Genomic DNA, 23050 nt, shown 5'->3' on the forward strand with positions numbered 1-23050 from the left:
CATGAGCACTATGCAGCCCATTCATACTGTATTTGGATTTCCTTCCATTTCTACCTCCTATTTATTCTTGCATTACATGACTCAAATGTGTTTGCAGTGGAGCAAGTCTCCAGTGTGAACACACTGCTTTGGAATACATTATGAATTCAGCCACCGACTTTGGTGCCGATATTAGACTGCATGAGAAGTAGTCTAAACCTGATCCACCACCCCACACAAACAAGAAATTTTCAAACTTACTGCTTAGAAATTATAGATCTAATCATTTGCAAGGTCGCAATAAAATGACATTCTTATTATTGTTATGCCCCATTATGTCTGCAGTATACAGGGGCAGTGCAGACACTAAGTAGCAGAAGGGGCAGCACGGTGGCACAGCGGTAGACTTGCTGCCTTACAGCGCCAGAGTCTCAGGTTCGATCCTGACTAAGGATGTTGTATGTATGGATTTTGTATGCTCTCCCTGTGACCATGTGGGTTTTCTCCAGGTGCTCCAGTTCCCTCCCATACTCCAAAGACATACAGGCTTGTAGGATTGACCTAGTGTATGGGTGATGGCTGGTCGGTGCAGAGCAGTGTTGCAGTGCCAATTTTTTAGGTTCCAGAGCTGTCTCCAGTGCCGGAGTGGCTGCCATTAAATTCCCCACTAGTTAAAATTCCCCGCTGTTTATTTTGGCTTTTTTTATTTACAGAGGTGCCGGAGCGGCACTCCCCTGGTACATCCCTGGTGCCGAAGGGCCTGTTTCCACGCAAGGTGTTGCAGTAACTCAATGGGTCAAGCAGCCTCCCTGGAGAACATGGAGGGGTGGCATTTCAGATCAGGACCCCTTTTCCTGGAATTTCAGTCCGAGACCCTTCTTCCCTTCAAACACTAACCTCTCCAATTTTCTAAAGTAAATTTTACCACAGCAGCTTTAAGCATCAGAATAAGAATATCTTCTCCCTGGTGACACATGTTTCTATTGCAAACTATCTTGGAATATCCAGCCCTAAACTGGGGAATTAATAAATTTATATATTTATATATATTTTTGAATAGAGCTTTATCCTTCAATTGCAAATGAACAATACATGTTCTTTGTTACCTGCGCTAAATGGGATTTTGGTTCACACAATGAAGTAACTGGGAGATTAACAAATATCTGATTCTGTTGGTGTGAGATAAATGTGGCTGTAAGCTTGCTGGTCACATACTACAGAATTATTCCCCCCAAGATAATATTGAATAGTTGCATTAACAACCCAGCAAATGTAAAGAAATACATCCAGATATCCCTCAAAGACTGTTGGACTAATTGTACCATGATTAAGGATGCAAAAGAAGAGTGACGAGTGTTTAATTATCATATACATGGAAACGGAACAAAAAAATATTACTTGCAGCAGTATAACAGGTCTGTAAACAGAGTACAAGCACTCCCCGACATAGGTAAGGGTTATGCTCCGTGCACCCATACTCAAACCACCATCCCCATCCTGAAATAACTCACTGAGTGTATAAACTGTCTCAGTGGCATTCACCTTAGCTAGCTTGTTTCCGATGTAACCTTGATTTACAAACTGCCTTAATTGCCCTAGGGACCGAATACAGAATTGTTTACGGAAGTGCAAGTTTTCATAAGTCACCTATTGTGTAAGTCTGGGAGTGTCTGTACTCAATAGATAACATGATAAACAAACAAAAAAATCAAATAAGAAGAACAATATTAGTGAAAAAACACAAATGCCCAAGTGCCTAGTGCAGCTTTGCAGTTCATAGTTCATAGTCTAATTGCTATTTGTTGTGTTCAATAGCCTGGTTGTTGGGCAGAAGATGTTCATTGGAGATTATTAAACACAATTGGTGGCGAGATGAAAAAAGAACAGTAAATTCTAAATGCTCCTAGTTTAATTTAGTTTAGAGATACAGCATGGAAACAGACCTTTTGGCCCACAGAGTCTATGCCGACCAGCGATCACGCATACACAAGTTCTATCCTACACACTACAGACAGTTCACAGAAGCCAATTAACCTACAAACCTGTACGTCTTAGAGTGTGGGAGGAAAACGGAGAAAATCCATGCAGTCACAGAAAGAACATACAAACTTCGCACAGACAGCCACCGCAGTCAGGATCAAACCTGGGTTGCTGTAAGGCAGCAACCCCGACTGCTTCTTGGTAGATGAGACAGCATCTGTGACAGTTAACATTTCAGGTCGAAGACCTTTTGTCGAGACAGTTAATTCATGCATTTCCACAAATATTGCCAGACATGCCAAGTATTTGCTATTTCTTTTTCAAATTCCCAACAGCTACAGTTTTAAGTATATCAGAATATTGGAAAAAGCCTAATAATGTTCCCAATGCTTGGGGGAGTCCAGAACCAGGGGCCACAGTTTAAGAATCAGGGGTAGGCCATTTAGAATGGAGATGAGGAAAAACCTTTTCAGTCAGAGAGTTGTAAATCTGTGGAATTCTCTGCCTCAGAAGGCAGTGGAGGCCAATTCTCAATGCATTCAAGAGAGAGCTAGATAGAGCTCTTAAGGATAGCGGAGTCAGGGGGTATGGGGAGAAGGCAGGAACGGGGTACTGATTGAGAATGATCAGCCATGATCACATTGAATGGCGGTGCTGGCTCGCAGGGCTGAATGGCCTCCTCCTGCACCTATTGTCTATTCATTTGAAATTGCAGCGATTCATTCTAAATTTCCAGATATGAAGTTTTCCGAGTCAAATACAGAATACAATGGACAACAGCCTGGTGATTTAAAGCCAATAATTAGGCACAGTGTTTACATCTGGTTTTTAATGCACCAATATTTCTATTCAAGACGCAGCTTCACTTGGCTGCAGCTAACAATGGAATCCCAGCTAATTGTACCTCAATGGTAAATTCTGCTGTGGAAGATGAAGTAGTTCTGGGAATGGGGATAGCCCAGCCTCCACGCAGAGTGCATGAATCACGAATAAACTCAAAAGGTTACATTCCCCGAGAAGACAACTACATAATCATTTTCATTAGGACATTGGTAAACACCATTAAGCAATTGTCTATTGCATTCATATTGTCCACAACTACAACATCATTTACTGAGATCCTGCAGTGACATTTTCATTCTCCTCATAAACAATGATAGCGCATGGAATGAGTAGACATAACAATGAAGACTGCCCGCAGTAAATACTTAGTAATACTTTGGCTGCTTTTGTTTCAAATAATGAATTAGAGTTATTGTAAATAACCTGATATTTGACCTTCCAATTTCAAGCTGCCTAATAAGGGCAATAAAAATAAAGCAAGCGTATTTCCCTGCCAGTTGATTAGAGCCATTTATAACAATATCTAGGCTGCCAAATAACTGTATATAACCAGCAGTAATTAGATCATTTTCATGTGGTGTTAAAGTCAGTATTGGCCTGAAGCAACTGCACTTTATTACGGCATTCATGGTCTGCAGTCACAAATGCATACTTCCCCTTCCCCTAGCCCCCCGTAAGGGCATCTGCCTGGGCTGCACCCTGCTGCATAGAGAACCTGGTGCAAATCCCTACCCACACTCCCCATTGAGCCAGGGAGTAATAAAGTCTCCATTTTGTTATATAGTGTGGAAAAGACAGACAGGTGTTTTCCCTAGATAACCAGCACAGCACGGATATCTCTCTAATATATTATACACGCAATTATATATTATTACACATATACCTATACACACATACCCACACACATACACATACCCACACCCACACACACATGCGTACACCCACATTCCTCCAGATTGACTGTTATTATGAAACACTACGAACTCCAAAGTACGAACTGCCAGCGTTGTACCTGGGACTTTGGGGTTTGTTTTGTTCTTGCATTATATCGTTTTATTTATGTATTTAACTTTTTTTTGTTCATTTATTATCTATTGAGTACAGTACTGTGCTTGCAAACCTGTTGTGCTGCTGCATGTAAGAATTTCATTGTTCCGTTTCAGTACACATGACAATGAAATACTCTTGACACTTTAACACATGCTTTTCGTACAGTAGAATTGCTAGGTTCATGAATTTCCCCATGAGAGGGGGGATATCAGTGACGCAACAATGGTCATCACCCAATGTTCAGCTGTAGGAACGTATTGTGTAATGAAAACAAAATGCAGACGCTAGTTTAAACCAAAGATAGACTCAAAATGGAGTAACTCAATGTCTTAGGCAGCATCTCTGGGGAAAATGGATAGGTGACGTTTGGGGGGTGGGACCCTTCTTCAGACTGACTGAGTCGTTTACTACATAATGACCCAAGGCGGATGTGGATAGCAAGAGAAAGTATTTTAGGTGATTGTTAACCACATAGTTATTTAACAAACCCTGTCAATATATTTTGATGTGCAAAGAAAAAAAATCAGTTTCTGAACCTTCATTGTATTATTAGACTGCATCTGAAAAAAAAATGATACTGAGAAAATCGTGACTCTTACTTTTATTTAATGACAAACTTGACTGGAGGATATTTGTTGATTACATCTTCTGTGGGTTCAGCAGAAAATCTTAACAGGTCAGAAGCAAGTGAGGGCATATTTATATCAAAAGATAATGGCGAATAAACCATCCACTTTAGCAGCCTATTCTGCCCAGTACAACTGTTGTTTTGGGAAATGTGCTGGGTGACAGGTAATGTTTTAGTTGTCAAATATCTCACAGCAACCAAATATAAATGGGATTTCTGGACAGCACTAGTAAAATAAAACTAATGTTCTATACTAAGTGACTTTCATATTGTAAGGACTAGGAATACAAAAATAAAAGTTCAAAATATATAGTCACAATTTAGATTTAGAAAACTTTGCTTTTTTCTTCCAACAATTTTATAGACATTCTCACAAACGAACTGGGATCTCCATAAGACTATAAGGCATAAGAGCAGGATAAGGCCATTCGACCCATCGAGTTTGCTATCTATTTTTCAGTCTATTTTTCCCTCTCAACCCCTTTCTCCTGCCTTCTCTCTGAAACATTTGACACCGTTACTAATCAAGAACCAACCAATCTCTGTTTTAAAACTACCCAATGACTTAACCTTCACTGCAATCTACATGCTGTATATTGTGCATGAACCAACCTCAAAAAGATCTCGAGGAACTTACAACCTAGTGGTATGAGCGTTGATTTCTCTAATATCAAGCAACTCTTGCATTTCCTCCCTTCCCCTCTCGCCCCCTCCCTCACCCAAGTCTTCCTACCAGTTCCACTGTTCACATCCCTGTATAAGCGAGTTCGGTATCTCGACTGAGCATGCGCAGGTCAGAGGTCACAAGGGCTAAGCATTCTTGCCGGCTGATCTGCTGTTTGTATACAGACCTGCGATTCATCCATATTTTCCAGATGTGCTTTGTAGAGGTAAGAAAATACTGCTTTAAAAATATTAATTAGGTGTGTTTATGGTTAATTTGTACTCCGGTAGACACGAAATGTTGGAGTAACTTATTGGGACAGGCAGCATCTCTGAAGAGAAGGAATGGCTGACGTTTCAGGTCAAGACCCTACAGGAAGGTTCTCAACCTGAAACTCACCCATTCCTTCTCTCCAGAGATGCTGCCTGTCCCACTGAGTTACTCCAGCATTTTGTGTCCATCTTCAGAGTAAACCAGTGTCTACAGCTCTTTCTTACACATTAAAAAATCCCCACGCTTGGTGCTTCATTGTAGGTTACAGAGCTCCCCCCCCCCCACCCCAGGCAATGTCATTTGTGCCACCAACAAGAATAGACACGGGCACTGCACAAACTCACCCTCATTCCACACAAACCTCGCTCCTCTTCACCCCCATGCCACTCCTGGGGATGGTGGTTCCAGCCAGCGCTGGCTCCCTGTAGCCAGTTGTCTGGGTCTTGCTCCCTCGATCTCGCCCCCGCTGTACATTTCCGATTGCACACCTGTAACCTGACGGAGCGGCACCCGACAGGCTCAACCCTCACAGCCAACTAATATAACCTCGAGAGTGGTGCGCGGGACAGGCGGGCATATACCTCCCAGACCTGTCGGGTGCTGCTCCGTCAGGTTACAAGTCGAGGGTCCCATCGCCGCCGCCGCCGCTGAGGCTCCTTCGACCCAGGCAGGTCTCGTCACCCGGCTTCTCCGCAGTTCCCTGGGAGGCCTGTGGGGCGAGTACACCACCATCCCCATCAGCAGCGTAGGGGTCAAGGGGAGCGAGGTTTGTGTGGAATGAGGGCGAGTTTGTGCAACGCCCGTAAATACTCTTGGCGGCGGCATAAATGACATTGCCTGGGGTGGGGGGGAGCTCTGTAACCTACAATGAAGCACCAAGCCTGGGGATTTTTTAATGTTTAAGAAGGAGCTGTAGACGCTGGTTTACACCAAGGATAGACACAAAATGCTGGAGTAACTCAGGAGGACAGGCAGCATCTCTGGAGAGAAAGAATGGCTGATATTTTAGGTCAAGACTCTTCCTGTAGGGTCCTGACCTGAAACGTCAGCTATTCCTTCTCTCCAGAGATGCTGCCTGTCCCGATAAGTTACTCCAGCAATTTGTGTCTACTGGAGTACAAATTAATCATAAATACACCTAATTAAAGCAGTATTTTCTTACCTCTACGAAGCAAAACTGGAAACTATGGATGCAACACAGGTCTGTACACACGGGGGAGAAGGAGACACAGAGATAAGGAAGTGCAGGGTGTGAAAACATGACATCAAAGGGAATGAACCTCAGGGAAAATGTAGAAAAGATGATGGTTAGCAAGGAGAAGGTGACAATGAAGCATACAGAGGTAAAATTTTATTAGGGGGACAGTCAGACTGGTCGGAGAACTGGGAGGGATGGAGAGAGAGGAACGCAAGGGTTACTTGAAGTTATAGGTCAATATTCATACTGCTGGGGTGTAAGCTGCCCAAGGGAAATATAAGGAGCTATTCCTCCAATTTGCACTGGGTCCCACTCTGACAGTGGAAGCAGCCCAGGACAGAAAGGTCAGTGTGGCAATGGGAGGGGGTGTTAAAGTGTTTAGCAACTGGGAGTTCAGGTAGGTTTAGGCGGACTGAGCAAAGCAAAACAATCGCCGAGCCTGCGCTTGGTCTCGCCGATATACAGGAGTCCACACCTAGACAACAGATAAAGTAGATGAGGTTGGAGGAGGTGCAAGTGAACCTCTGCCTCACCTGAATGGGTGGACGGAGGACAGAGTTGAAGGAGGATGTATAGGGACAGGTGTTACACTACTTGTCTAATCTGGATCATCACTCAAGACTTTAGGCGACTTGCCTGTCACAAGATATACCCAAATAGAACCTTTTCGCTTCTGTTGCAAGCATACTAAAATGACAAGAACAACTAATTTCTTGCAAGACTGGTGCCCGAAGGAAGCTGAAAACCCAACCATACATGCGCTTCTTGGAACAATCCAAAGATGTCCAGGTTTGTAGGTTAATTGGCTTCTGCAAAATAAATGTGTACATTGTCCCTAGCGTGTAGGATACTTTTAGCATACGAGGTGATCGCTGGGTGGTGAGGACTTGGTGGACCAAAAGGGCCTGCTTCCACACTGTATCTCCAAAGTCTAAAGATTCCACCCCAAATGGAAAGGATATGAAGTGGTGGAGTGTCTCAACAGGTCAGGCAACATCTCTGGAGAACATAGGTAAATGGCCAGCATCTGCAGTTCCTTGTTTCTACTTACTCCAAATTGAAGTCTGTTCTATCGTGTGTGTTCATCATCCAGTAGTTTAGTTTAGAGATACAATGCGGAAATAGGCCCTTTGGCCCACTGAGTCTGCACCAACCAGCGATCCCTGCACATTAACACTTTCAGACACACTATGGACAATTTACAATTTTTAAAAAACTGAAGCTAAATCAACCTACAAACCTGCACGTATTTGGAGTGTGGGAGGAAATCCCAGAGCATTCAGGGAAATCCCACGCAGTCACTGAGGACATACAAACTCCGTACAGACAGCACCCTTAGTCAGGATCAAACCCGGGTCCCTGGCACCGCGAGGCAGCAACTCTACTGCTGCACTGCACGTGTTCTGCTAAATGAACGAATTTAAGAACACAAGATTGCCCTCGAGTGTAGAATCAATACTCTTTCTGCAGATTTATTCATTAACTGGTAAAGGGACATCCAGACTGTATTACCACTTTTACCATTTATAACAACTCTGTGTTTATTATGTGGTATATACAAAGGATAATGCATTTTCCTCTAATTCGCTGTCAAAAAGAGTACTGCGGTACAACTTTTCCTGTACCATAAATACAACAAACCTTTGGACAGGTTCTACATCATCACACTGACCTTCCATCAGGTTACACAACATGGACCTTTTGAAATGTGGCATTGCAGTCATAAGAAACAAAAACTTGTTATTGAAATGTCACTGGCTTGCCTGCAGTTCAATCATGAAGTGACCTGCCTCATTGAATCGATAGCAGTGAGGCAATCCCTGGATTAAGGTGATGAAAACAAACTACTTTGAGCATCACTTGTGCTATTTCTGTTATGTCCTGAATTACATTAGACTTGAGAGAAACAAGCTCTTCGGCCCACCGAGCCCACGCCAACCAGTGATCACCCCGTAAACAAACACTATTTTACACACGAGGGACAATTTACAAATTTTACTGAAGCCAATTAACCTTCAAACCTGTATGTGTTTGGGATGTGGGAGGAAACCAGAGCACCCGGAGAAAACCCACAGAGTCACAGGGAGAACGTACAACCTCCGTACAGATAGCACCCGTCGTCAGAATCGAACCCGGGTCTCTGGCGCTGTAAAGCAGCAACTCTACCGCTGTGCCAATGCACCGCCCACTTGAACAGAAATACTACCTTGCATTGAAGTTAGGTGCACATCTTATCCTTTCTCCAACCTAAAAAAAAAGTGTTCAGGATTTACTTGTGCTTCAGTGATTCCAATTTTAGTATGGAAATACAAAAGGAATATATATTAACAATTCTGCAACACAATTATTAACATTTTTTGTTACAAAAATTTAGACTGCGCACAGATGTTGAATATCCACACCTCATACATAAATATTTGAATGCAAATTAATTGAATGGTAGCAACAAATCATTGAATTGTGAGTGTCAATTAATAACAGCAGAAGCAACTAATCACATCCTGTCGTAATCAACACACATCTGTTTCGGAGAACTGCTACTTGCTTTACTATGCAAATGCATCGGAATTGTTTGTCCCCTTTGTGTACTTATTTACCATCCACCTGTCTTTCATCAGTTACTCTGCATTCACTCTGTTTTCCTCCACAGCTTCAGATTCTGACACTGGGGTTCACAGGAGACACATCCACCCCAGGGGAACAAGATACACTAGAGTATAGACGTTCTTCAGGCAGAATCAACATCTTGACTATTAAGAGGTCTTTGAAAACTAGGGGTAATTTCAGACCTTGATGCTTCTCAACAATACAACTCAGAACCGGGTTTCACGCATATTAGTTTTTCAAGCATATTTTTATACTGCACCAAAGAGCTCAACATTGGCGAGGGGGTGGGGTGGCACTATAGTAGAGTTACTGCCTTACAGCATCCGAGCCCCAGGTTCAATCCCAACTACGGGTGCTGTCTGTGCGGAGTTTGTATGTTCTCCCCGGGACTGCGTGGGTTTTCCCCGGGTGCTCCGGTTTGCATCCACACTCTCTGGACATACTGCTCTATAGGTTAATTGGCTTTGGTAACAATTGTAAATTGTCCCTCGTGTGTACGATAGTGCTAGCGTGTGGGGATCACGGGTCAGTGCCAACGTGGTGGGCCAAAGGACTTGTTTCCATCCTGTATTTCTAAACTAAACCAAAACAAACCATTACTTAATTTTAAAATGAATGCTTTGAGAAGCTGTGATCAGGGTTCATACAGAATTGCTATGAAGCTACGGCACATTTTGACCAGAAAATGTCAAATATTTGTGGTGAATATTTAGTAGAGCAGTGGGGTAATTTTTATTTTTTCAATTCTATGAAGCAGTAGAACTTTATTGAACTGAATTTTATCCATTGCAATGCTTAGGATAGGACAGGTAGAATGCCTAGGATAGGCCGAAAATACTGCCATCCTCCTTGGATAATAGCATGTGCCATCTTTCCAGGCTGCACCAGATTTCGGCAACAGGCCACCCGAACCAGGTAGCTCCAACAACTTCTATGGGTAGGGTACAGAGGCCCAGAGAGAAAAAGATAAACCTACGTAGTTTAGTTTAGAGATACAGTGTGGAAACGGGCCCTACAGCCCACGGAGTCTGCTCTGACCCACGATAACCTGTATACGAGTTCTATCCTGCACACTAGAGACAATTTACAGAAGCCAATTAATCTACAAACATGAACATCTTTGGAATCTGGGAGGAAACCAGAGCACCTGCAGAAAACCCACGCAGTCACAGGCAGTACATGCAAACTCCATGCAGACAGCACCCGTAGTCAGGATCAAACCTGGGTCTCTGGCGCTGTAAGGCAGCAACAATACCACTGCTGCACTATGCCATCCTAAATAGATCAAATATCCAGACTTCTAGGTATAAACCCAGTAACCTGAGCATTTTGCTTTGGTATGGTATTAAAGTAAAACTACATTTTAATCCTTTGTATAAATACACACCATTATTTACTGTAAATCTTTGCCCAGGATGTATAAAGCAGGCACATTACACCCCAGAAGTATACTTCATTCACTGAAGAGCTAAACTACCCATGATTAGTTTAGTTTAGAGATACAGCACGGAAACAAGTCTTTCGGCCCAGCGAGTCTGCACCAACCAATGATCCTTACACACCAACACAATCCTTCACACCAAGGACAATTTACAATTTTACTGAAGCCAATTAGCCTTCAAACCTGTACGTCTTTTGAGCATGGGAGTAAATTGGAGATCCCGGTGAAAGCCTACGCAGGTCATGGGGTGAACGTACAAACTCTGTACAGACAGCACCCGTAGTCATGATTGAGCCTGGGTCTCTGGTGCTGTGAGGCAGCAACTCTATCGCTGCACCACCGTGCCGCCCTGATCTTGGATCTGTCATTAAATGTCTAAAACGTGAATGGCTCAAGTTCATTTTACACTTATATTGGAAAAGTAATTTATCTTAACTCTCATTAAACCAACATCAAATCGGATGATAGCCCAGTGATGTTGCTAAAGATGATGAAACAGAGCGGGAGAAGAAAATTGACACAAAAATGCTGGAGTAACTCAGTGGGTCAGGCAGCACTTCTGGAAAAAAAGAATTGGTGACGTTTCAGGTCGAGTCCCTTCATTGGGTTTATTTGGCTGAAAAGTCATTAGGCACAAAGAAACGCAAGTTATTTCTCCAAAAAAACAGAGCTTCGAAGCAATATATGCATTGCAGTCCCACAGCAATGTCTGGCTTCAAATGTGCAAACTCTGCAAAATATTCCAACACGTTTAATGTCAGTGAGTTGCAAAAGGTCACAATGGAAATGCTGGAGATATTTCCATTGGGACCTCTGAAAAAAAGCTGCACTGTTGCAGGATGCCTGGCTGCCACTTTAAATAAGGACATTACAAATAACAAGAAAGAATAGGCTTTGATCGATTTTAAAATTCCTGGTGTGTGTAGCATGAAAATGGGAAATCATCTCTTGTGGCATCCATTTCACACAATAGGAATTTTGATGTATTTTCAAATTTACTTTAGACTTTAGAGACACAACACGGAACCGGGCCCTTTGGCCCACGGAGTCCGTGCCGACCAGCGATCACCCCGCACACCAGCACTATCCTACATACTAGGGACAATTGAACTGAACCCAATTAACCTATACACCTGTGTGTCTTTGGAGTGGGGACAAACCACTCAGTGTGGGAGCACCTGGAGAAAACCCATTACCGTTATTTTATCTTTTAATGAATGCTTATTTATTTTTGCTATCCACTTTGCTGCTGTAATCCTGCAAATTTCCCCTTTTTGGGACGAATAAAGGATTATTATTATTATTAAACTCTAATCCTCTTCCTCTTTATTCACCCGCATACTGGGGTGTCGAAGCCCCCACGTCGGGGCGGTCGAAACTTCTGTGGTTTGGAGCTCCCGAATTCGGTCTCTAACCAGAGACCATGAGCTCCATGATGTTAAAGTCCGCAGGCTCCCGCAGTTGGAGCTCCAAAAGTCGATCTCCAGCAAGAGGCCGCCAACTCCATGATTTTAGGCTGCAATGCGGACGGAGATATGATAAAAAAGAGAAAGAGATATGATAAGAAAGAGAAAGAAAAAAAACCCCCAAAAACCGCATCTCCGTTGAGGTAAGAGATTAAAAAAAGTTTTCCCCCACCCCGTAAAACAAGCTAAAGAGCACTAAAACATACATTTAACACATACTATAAAACAACAAAGAAGGACGAGACAGACTTTTGGCAAGGCACCCATTGCGGGCACCTTGATTAGTAATGACAAATGTGGGCCCCTTGAAGGCAGAAACGGGTGAAATTATTATGGGGAACAAGGAAATGGCAGAAGAGTTGAACAGGTACTTCAGATCTGTCTTTACTAAGGAAGACATAAACAATCTCCCAGATATACTAGGGGACAGAGGATCTAGGGAGACAGAGGAACTAATAGAAATTTGCATTCGGCGAGAAATAGTATTGGGTAGACTGATGGGACTGAAGGCTGATAAATCCCCAGGGCCTGATGGTCGGCATTCCAGGGTACTCAAGGAGGTAGCTCTAGAAATCGTGGACGCATTGGAGATCATTTTCCAATGTTCTATAGATTCAGGATCAGTTCCTGTGGATTGGAGGGTAGCTAATGTTATCGCACTTTAAGAAAGGAGCGAGAGAGAAAACAGGGAATTATAAGCCAGTTAACCTGACATTGGTGGGGAATATGCTGGAATCAATTATTAAAGCGGCATTTGGATAACAGTAAAAGGATTGGCCCAAGTCAGCATGGATGTGTATCGAGACTTTCAGAAAGCCTTTGATAAGGTCCCACACAGGAGAATGGTGGGCAAAATTAGAGCACATGGTATTTGGGGTAGGGCATTGACATGGATAGAGAATTGGCTGGCAGACAGGAAGCAAAGAGAAGGAATAAACAGATCCTTTTCAGAATGGCAGACAGTGGCGAGTGGAGTGCCACAAAGCTCGGTGCTGGGGCCACAACTATTTACAATATATATCAATGATTTGGATGATGGAATTAGAAGTAACACTAGTAAGTTTGCAGATGACACAAAGCTGGGTGGCAGTGTGAACTGTGAAGAATGATGTGAGAAGGTTGCAGGGTGACTTGGACAGGTTGAGGGAGTGAGCAGATGCAGTATAATGTAGATAAATGTGAGGGTATCCACTTTGGCAGCAAAAACAAGGAGGCAGATTATTGTCTCAATGGTATCAGATTAGGTAAAGGGGAAGTGCAACAAGACCTGGGTGGCCTTGTACACCAGTCACTGATAGTAAGCGTGCAGGTACAGCAGGCAGAGAAGAAAGCTAATGGCATGATGGCCTTCATAAGGAGAGGATTTGAGTAAATTAGTAGAGGTCCTTTTGCAGTTGTATAGGGCCCTGGTGAGACAACATCTGGAGTATTGTGTGCAGTTTTGGTCTACTACTTTGAGGAAGGACATCCTTGCTAATGAGGCAGTGCAGCATAGGTTCACGAGGTTAATCCCCAGGACGGCAGAACTGTCATATGAGGAAAGATTGGAAAGACTGGATTGAAAAGTATTCACTGGAGTTTAGAAGGATGAGAGGGATCTTATAGAGACGTATAAAATTATAAAAGGACCGGACAAACTAGATGCAGGAAAAATGTTTCCAATGTTGGGGGAGTCCAGAACCAGGGGCCACAGTCTAAGAATAAATGGGAGGCCATTTAAACCTGAGGTGAGAAGAAACTTTTTCACCCAGAGAGTTGTGAATTTGTGGAATTCTCTGCCACAGAAGGCAGTCGAGGCCAATTCACTGGATGAATTTAAAAGAGAGTTAGATAGAGCTCTAGGTGCTAGTGGAATCAAGGGATATGGGGAGTAGGCAGGCACAGGTTACTGATTGTGGATAATCAGCCATGATCACAATGAATGGCGGTGCTGGCTGAAAGGGTCAAATGGGTTCCTTCTGCATCTATTTTCTACATTTCACCACATTGAGGAATATGCGAATGAAGCTGAGAGTAGATCAGTTATAATCTTGATTTGCAGGAGAATGGGGTTGAAGGGGAAAAATACATTTCAAATTGCAGAGTAGGTGCGACATGCCGAATGGCCTAATTCTGCTGTTATGTCTTATGATTTGCATTGTCCTGGCCACATGTTTATGGGCAAATGGGGTGGACTATAGAGGCAAATGCAACAATGGTAATACAAGTTTTGGAAGGGATGAAGAAAGGATTATGGAGCACTGTACATCATGATTTATTGGTGGCGAGCAGGTTCAAAGGGCAGGAGTAGATCAAGCAGCCCTTTTGAAGCTGCTTCACCTTTCATCAAGATTATAACTGATCTACTCAGCTTCATTCGCATATTCCTCAATGTGAAGAAAATCATTTGTTTTGAACAAACACTTCATAGCCCTGCAGGCATGGTAAGGAGTTCAACAAGTTCACCACCAAGTTAAAACATTTCTCCTCATCTCAATCCTAAATTATCGACCCTTTATTTTGAAATAGTGATGATCAAAGTTTAAATGATGCACGAGTTCATGAATAGTTTTACTTATATATGAAATGCACACAGTCAATTGCGCAAGGTAGCAAGAGAACAAGTACGAGATCAGTCCAGCATCAGCCAAAGGAATCATTATGTTATTCTTGTAGATTAGCAGCTTGGGGGAAATTCAAGTTTCCTGCTTATTGCACAAGATCTTCTTACAACGGCAGAGACCTAGATTTGATCCTGACTATGGGTGCTGTGTATATGGCATTTGGATGCTCTCGCTGTGACCACGTGGGTTTTCTCTGGGTTCCTCCCACATTCCAAAGACATGTAGGTTTGTCAGTTCATTAGGTTCTGTAAATTGTCCCTGGTGTGTAGGATAGAACTAGTGTACGGGTGATTACTGGTCAGCATGGACTCAGTGGGCCGAAGGGCCAGTTTGCACACTTTGGCACTAAACTAATGTCAGCAACCTGTGTGGTAACATACCTGTATTTGGACAAAGATTTGAATTTTTGTAACCCGAGAATACTCAAGAAAACTCTTGCAGCCAATTAACTGGTTTTCAAAGCACAGTTTAGGAAATGGGGCAACAAATGTGCACCATTTATAATAGTATATATTCGTTTATTTGTCCCTCACCGGGGAAATTTAGTGTTACAGCAGCAAAGTGGATAGCAAGAGAGCAAGAGATCATTCATTATAAATAAAAGATACATAAATTGTCATCAGTTTCCATGTGTTCTAAGCTGTTATTGTTGACTCGTCTACTGGGAGCAGTGCTGGTTGTCCAGTCTCACAGCAGCGGGAAGGAAGGACCTCCTATATCTCTCTTTCATGCACTTGGGGTGAAGGAGTCTGTCACTGAAGGAGCTACTCAGTGCAGTGACAGTGTCCTGCATGGGGTGGGAGTCATTGTCCAGGTGCGATGTTAACTTTGCCATCATCCTCCTCTCTCCCACCACCTGCACTGTCGAGGACAGGACAGAGTTGGCCTTCCTGACCAGCTTAGAGTCTTTTCCCTTCCGCCGCTGATTTGCTGCTGCTCCAGCAGACCACTCCATAGAAAATGGCTGATGCAACCACCATGTTGTAGAAGGTCCTTAGGAGTGCCCCCTGCACTCCAAAGGACCCGAGTCTCCTTAGCAGATAAAGTCTGCTCTAGCCCTTTCTGTACAGCGCATCAGTGTTTTCGGTCCAGTCCAATTTATTGAGGTAGATACCCAGGTACTTATAAGAAACCACCCTCTCGATGTCCATTCCCTGGATGTTCACAGGTGTCGGGGGGACCTGGCTGCGCCTGCGGAAATCTACCACCATCTCCCTGGTTTTCCCCGCGTTGATCCGGAGGCAGTTCCGCTGGCACCAGTCCACAAACTCCTTGATCAGTTCTCTATACGCCCTGTCATCGTCGCCTGTGACGAGGCCGACAATGGCAGAGTCGGCAGAGAACTTCTGTAGATAGGAGTTTGCAGAGCTGTGCCTGAAGTCCGCAGTGTACAGGGTGAACAAGAATGGCGCTAGCACTGTTCCCTGCAGAACCCCTGTGCTCCAGACCACCCTGTCGGCGACCAGGTCCTTTGTCCTCACATACTGTGGTCGCTTCCAATTTATGGGGCACTTCCCATGAATAGATAATGGCCCTTTTAATGATGCCACCTGAAGGATTAACATTGCCCAAGTTGCAGGTAGAACCTGCTGCTTTATATCAAAATCTTGAAAAATATCCTATTGCATTCCCATAATTGGGAAGATGTGCTCTTGTTTGATATCTCATCTGAGAGATATTTCATGTGCACCTATGCAGCAGTGGAGATTTTACACATGGATATTTAAGAACGAGTCTCCTTCCATGATTGTGCTGAAGAGCGAGGCAGTGCAAGTGGAAAAGATTTTTCCAGACTGTTTTTGATCTCATCACATCAGGCAATTTCCCCCACAGAGCCTACAACTTTATCCTTCCCCAGCCCCACATTGCCCACTTATCTCCTTCCCAAAATCCAAACAGAACTGGCCTGGCAGACCCATTGTTTCTGCTCCAGCCCCACTGTACTCCTCTCCAAACACCTCGATTCCATCCAAACTCCCTTTGTCAAATCCCTTTTGATCCAGATCAGAGACACCTCGCATGCCCTTCAACAGCTTTCAATTCTAGGTCCCATTGCCTCATCTTTACCATGGATGGCCAGACACCTTACACCTCCATCCCCCACCAGGAAGTTCTCAAGGCTCTCTGGTTATTTCTTGCACAGAGACCCAACTAATTTCACTCTGCTAACACTTTCCTCCACTTGGCAGAACCTATCCTCACTTTCACCAACTTCTCTTTAGACTCCACTCACTCAAGTTCTAGGTGTGGCCATGGGTATTCACATGGGCCCCAGCCATGCTTGTCAGGCAACATTTTGGACCGGGACTGTTCTTCAGCCTGTCAAAGCATCCCGACCTAAAATGTTACCTATCCATGCTCTCCAGAGATGCTGCCCGACCTGCTGAGTTCCTCCAGCTTTGTGTTCTTTCTACATCGTAGCTTAGTCCGACTACAATCCTAATTTAAACAAGCATAACAGAAAGGTCTAATCTTCTGCAGCAGTAGAATAGGAAGCGGCGGGTTAACCTGCTTCAAAATCATGCAACCCGTTTAATTTGCCATCGACTCAAATACACTAATGTTATTTAAATATGCCCCAGAAAATCTTGACCTAAAAATGCAGCATTAGCCATATGAAGTGGCAAAATGTTTGGGGCTAGAGGATAAAATCCAATTGCAGGATTCCAGAGGGGAAAACAACAAAGCCCAGCTTGGTGTCAGCTGAGGCAGCCGTGCATAACATGGTGCACATCGTCTTTGTTAAATATTGATATTTTTGCTTTACTAGCTTCAGGCGTTGGAAGACCTACACGAACAGGTACGTGTAGAACATAACAATTAATACAGGTTCTGCCTCACAGAGCCTTTCCTAAAGGCAATTCTGATGAAATAGTAGAGGGGCTCCTGGGACCGCTGTTTCTGAAAGGCTCATTGCTCTGTTCAAATAACTATTGCACGCCATCTGCACATCACTAAGAGTCAACCAGAAATATATACTTGTAGCTGCGATCTTGTGAAAATAAAATTAATCATTTCTGAAGAGCAAAGACAGAGTGAAATACTATATATTTTTGTGATCTAAAAAAACTCTAAAAAACAAATCTAAACAGAGACAATGTTCTGACAGAAATTAAATAATTTATTCAAATATTAATCTCAAAGAAATGAGTATTGATCACATTTCAAAATAGAAAAGAGTTTCATGCACACAGACAACTCTGACACAATGGCCCTGTGCAGACCTTGGTGGGTTTTGACAGTGCAATCAACATATGGTAATGTAGTCTGGTTCTTGGCATTCCCTTCAAACTGAACAACCCAAGTGATTTATGTAGCACAGTGCACCACAATGATTGAAAAGAATGGGGATTAATTGGCAGGAGGCAGGATGAAAAGAAAGTAACTACTAACTAACTAACTAACATCCAGTCACAAGGCATTCTAAATCAGGATGGGACTGATGCCATAAAGGTACGGTTATGGAGAAAAATGGTGTGATTGGAGAAACAAATGCGTACTTTGCATTTGATTCTATAAAATACGAGGTTCCCAACACCGCAGTTATGATTTAAGGTACTGTAAAATTAAGCAGAGGGGAGGTATGTCGTAGGTTTACAGTCGAAGTTGGGAAGCTACTGAATTAAAGTAAGTGCCACTTCACTGAGTAAAATTAGTGCAGGTTTTGCCCACAAGTTTCCAATTGTGATTGCACAGAGATTGACAACAGAAGATCTCTGATATAACTCTGTTATCTCGTGTTTAAGATGAGCTGAGAGATTAAAATAGCCACCATTCCATTAGTCTGATGGAATGGTGAGAAAACTTTAATCGACAAAAATTGGGGCCAATAATTAATTGTCATTTGGAAAAGAATGGGTTAAAATATTTGGTTAAATCAAAAGGAGAAAGAAATTGGGGCCATCATGAGGAAAGATTTTATTTAAAAACACATTGAATTGCTGTGATCCAGACTAATTGAAAGGGAGCCAGAAGCAGATGCAATATTAATATTCAAAAGGAAGAAAAAAATACTAATTTACTAAAAGCATGGGAATTATGATTAATTGGATTACTCAAATAAGGAATTGGCAGAAGGACAATGAGTCAAGTGGCCTCCTTCTGCCCATCCAATTCTGATTCTCTGATTTGTATAATTCATAGTGTGAAAGGAAAGTTCAAAGGCCCAGAGTTCATGTTCTTGGGAAAGAGGTGCATTGTCAGCTACATTTATTTTTGTTGGAGATGAGATCATAGGCGCTGTTCCTTCTCTGACAATGATTGCAGAATAAACAGACAGAACTTCACCAAGGAAAGGATTGTTTTTTTCTTGCTTGCTGATCTTTGCAAATTACTTTAGTTTAGTTTATTATTGTTACGTGTACCAAGGTACAGTGAAAAATGTTTTGTTGCGTGCTATCCAGTCAGTGGAAAGACTATACATGATTACAACCAAGCCATCCACCATGTACAGATACAGGATACAGGCTATAATGTTTAGTACAAGATAAAATCCAGTAAGGATAGTCTGAGAGTCTAATGAGGTAGATGGTAGATCAGGACTTCTCTCCAGTTGGTGATAGGATGGTTCAGTTGCCTGATAACAGCTGGAAAGAAACTACCCCTGAATTTGGAGATGCGCATTGTCTGTACCTCTTGACTGATGGGAGGGGAGGAGAGGGAGTGTCTGGGGTGAGATTCCTCCTCGATTATGCTGTTAGCCTTGCCAAGACAGTGTGAAGTGTAGATGGAGTCAATGGAAGAGAGGTAGAGAGGTTGGTTTGTATGACGGTCTGGGCTGCGTTCACAATTCTCTTCAATTTCTAATGGTCTTGGATGGAGCTATTCCTAAACTATGCTGTGATGCATCATTTAGGAATGCACAATTAGGCATGGGACACTGTTGGGCTAGCTCAGTCAGTAGTGCATGCGACTCTTAATCCCAGGGTCGTGGGTTCGAGCATTAATTTTTGTACCATTTATCATGCATCTGGACACTGTGGACTTCTTGATTGTAAGAATCACCTCCTGGATGCTGATCAATGGTGGGGAGAAGTACAGAGGCTCTTGAGCCCCTCTCTCAAACAACTCGGGAACCCAACTCAAACCTCCTGATCTTTGCTCCCTCTGTCACCTTCCAGAAGCACCGACGTGAAAAGCTAGCTCAACTGTAGGTGCACCCAACTCCAGACTCTGAAGCAAGAAGAGAGGCTCAAGAGTGCTTCATTGTCATGTGTCCCAGATAGAACAATGACATTCTTACTTGCAGCAGCACAGAATATGTAAACATAGTACACTGTAAACAATATAAATGAGAATAAAAGCTCAGTGTGAACACACACACACAACAAACAATAATAACAATAAAAATCATGACCGAGAGTCACAAGGCATTTCTCTTGCATTGGTGCATCTTTAAAGTCTGGATACCAGTTTCCCTTCACAAACAACTCTGCATTGACCAAACAGAAAATTGTAAAATGGAAGCAATATGTTAATGCCTTTATGATGATTAGCAATATACAGACGCAGTCATTCCTGGCCAAGAGAGATTTTTTATTCAGTAATGAAGGACTCGCTACAGACAGGTCTGTTCCACTTTGAGGATAATCTTAATCTTTAAGAGTTCCCTGCAAGCCATCACACCATGTTTGAGTATTTGTGTCACTGATTAAACTTATGCAGAGCAACACTGCAAGATTGAAAGCATGCACTGGCATAAACTAGGGCATTAAACTAGACACGGCAATAGATTTTTAATAGAAGATATCAGCAAGCTGTGATGAGTTTGACCTATTCCCTATTTCAACGGAGGCATAAAACTTTAAAACGTGATCCCAGATGTTAAAACCATTTTATTCAGTTGGGGTCCAATTAAAAAGCACAGACATATTTTGTTAAATATTTATGTTTCAAAATGTTTAATTCAGACATCAATAAAATGAAGAATGAATTTAAAGTTTCTCATGTTGATAATTTAGTCAATGCATATTAAATTATAAATGCGATGTTTGCCAAATCACCAGTCTCATATCAGCGAGTCATCCAAGACCAGGAGTACCAGGAAATCAATTAAAAATTATTCACTTCAAAGAACTGTGAGACAGATTTCAGGGGCACCGCAGAACAACACAATGAGGCCTGAACACAAACAAACCTAAATTTCAGGATCAGTTTAGAGATACAGCATGGAAACAGGCCCTTCAGCCCATACCGAATATTAATCACCCGTTCAGACTAGTTCTGTGCCATCCCACTTTCTCATCCACTCCCTACATACTATTTACAGAAATTGATTAATCTACAAACCTGCATGTCTCTGGGATGTGGGCAGACATTGGAGCACTTGGAGGAAACCCGTGCGGTCACAGGGAGAATGTACAAACTCCATATGGACAACACCGGAGGTCTGGATCGAACCCAGGTGGAGCTCTGATACAGCAGCTCTACCAGCTACGCCACTGTGCTGCCGATCAGAGTAATGCAAATTAATTCTATATCAGGAGCTTGGAAATTATCAACTGGTTCCTGGTCAGGAGCACAACAGTTACTTTCATGAAACATTAAAATATTCCATCCTTCGGAGAACCAAGCCCCTTGGAGATCACAATCATTGCCATATGGGTCGCAGTGGTCCATGTTTCCAGTCTTCCACCCGTGGATAGAATGTGTGCAGTAATAGCACGTTGCCGTGTACAGAGGGCGCTGGGTGCAGCAGGAGACTTGAAGAGGAAGAAGAAAAGAAAAAAACGGTTTCCGATTCTCATGGTCAGTTGATCACTCTGTGACTGGAATCTGTTATTCCCGTCAAGCCCAGAACGTCTCTGTGGGAAAATGAAAGCATGAGTGTGGCCAGTGGGATCTGTGATAAATGTGCATTGACAGAAAGAGGAAGCATTTATTACCATGCCCCAATTGCCCTTGAGGCAGCAACGATGACCTGCCCACTAGATCAGGAGACTGCCTCAGACGGCTGCATCTCCTGCCACCTTTAGGAACAGCCACAAGACAGCCAAATGCCCAAACCAATACAATTGGCTGAGTGAACAGAACGATTCCCTGAGATAATTCTAATCCATCAGGTGCCCGAAGGTTCGATCCTAAAGTCTAAAAGTCAATTTTTTTGCAAGCATTGCTGGAGAGAGGAAATTAAAAAAATTAGACTTGAGATATAGCATGGAAACAGGCCCTTCAGTATCAACCAGTGATCACCCCGTACACTAGCACTATCCTACATGCTAGGGACATTTTACAGCAGCCAATTAACCTGCAAACTGTATTCTTTGGAGTACAGGAGGAAACCGAATTAACCAAAGAAAACTCATGCGGTCACGGGAAGAAAGTACAAACTCCGAACAGACAGCACCTGTAATCAGGATCAAACCTGACTATGCTGCATGATTCAATGACTCCAAGTATGGAGTTTTATATATTTTGGGTTAATCTTGCACGATATTGTTAATGCTGCTCACCTGGATATATCCAGTTGTGTTTTATGGTGTGTATCAAGCCAAAATTGCCTGCCATTTTCCCTGACATGAAAGTGTATTGGAACCTCAGGAGTTAAAATTATATATTTTCAATAATCATCACCTTTTGGTTGTGCCAGTAGACAATAGACAATAGACAATAGACAATAGGTGCAGGAGTAGGCCATTCGGCCCTTCGAGCCAGCACCGCCATTCAATGTGATCATGGCTGATCATTCTCAATCAGTACCCTGTTCCTGCTTTCTCCCCATACCCCCTGACTCCGCTATCCTTAAGAGCTCTATCTAGCTCTCTCTTGAATGTATTCAGAGAATTGGCCTCCACTGCCTTCTGAGGCAGAGAATTCCACAGATTCACAACTCTCCGACTAAAAAAGTTTTTCCTCATCTCTGTTCTAAATGGCCTACCCCTTATTCTTAAACTGTGGCCCCTGGTTCTGGACTCCCCCAACATTGGGAACATGTTTTCTGCCTCTAACGTGTCCAACCCCTTAATAATCTTATACGTTTCGATAAGATCCCCTCTCATCCTTCTAAATTCCAGTGTATACAAACCTAGTCGCTCCAGTCTTTCAACATATGACAGTCCCGCCATTCCGGGAATTAACCTAGTAATCCTACGCTGCACGCCTTCAATAGCAAGAATAGCAAGTAGACATTGTGGGGCAGCACATTGGCAGTTACTGCTTTACAGCACCAGATACCCTGGTTTGATCCCGACTACGGGTGCTGTCTGTATGGAGTTTGCACATTCTCCTCGTGACCACGTGGGTTTCCACCGGGTGCTCCGGTTTCCTCCCACACTCCAAAGATGTTAAGGTTTGTAGGTTAATTGGCTTCTGTCCATTGT

At 43.0% G+C, this 23050-nt stretch overlaps 1 protein-coding gene across 2 annotated transcripts in view; it reads right to left on the minus strand.

Moving 5' to 3' along the window:
• The window catches only part of stxbp6 (syntaxin binding protein 6 (amisyn)), a 369474-nt gene extending 348299 nt beyond the window's left edge, over window positions 1-21175 (minus strand). The window contains exon 1 of one of the 2 annotated variants that reach the window (XM_078406411.1): window positions 21021-21175. The gene's annotated coding sequence lies outside the window, so the exon portion shown is untranslated. The remainder of the gene's footprint in view (window positions 1-21020) is intronic. The other variant, XM_078406409.1, reaches the window with a different exon arrangement.
• Window positions 21176-23050: the final 1875 nt, after the last annotated feature.

This window comes from Rhinoraja longicauda, chromosome 10 (genome assembly GCF_053455715.1).
Source record: "Rhinoraja longicauda isolate Sanriku21f chromosome 10, sRhiLon1.1, whole genome shotgun sequence".
Taxonomy (NCBI): Eukaryota; Metazoa; Chordata; class Chondrichthyes; order Rajiformes; family Arhynchobatidae; genus Rhinoraja; species Rhinoraja longicauda.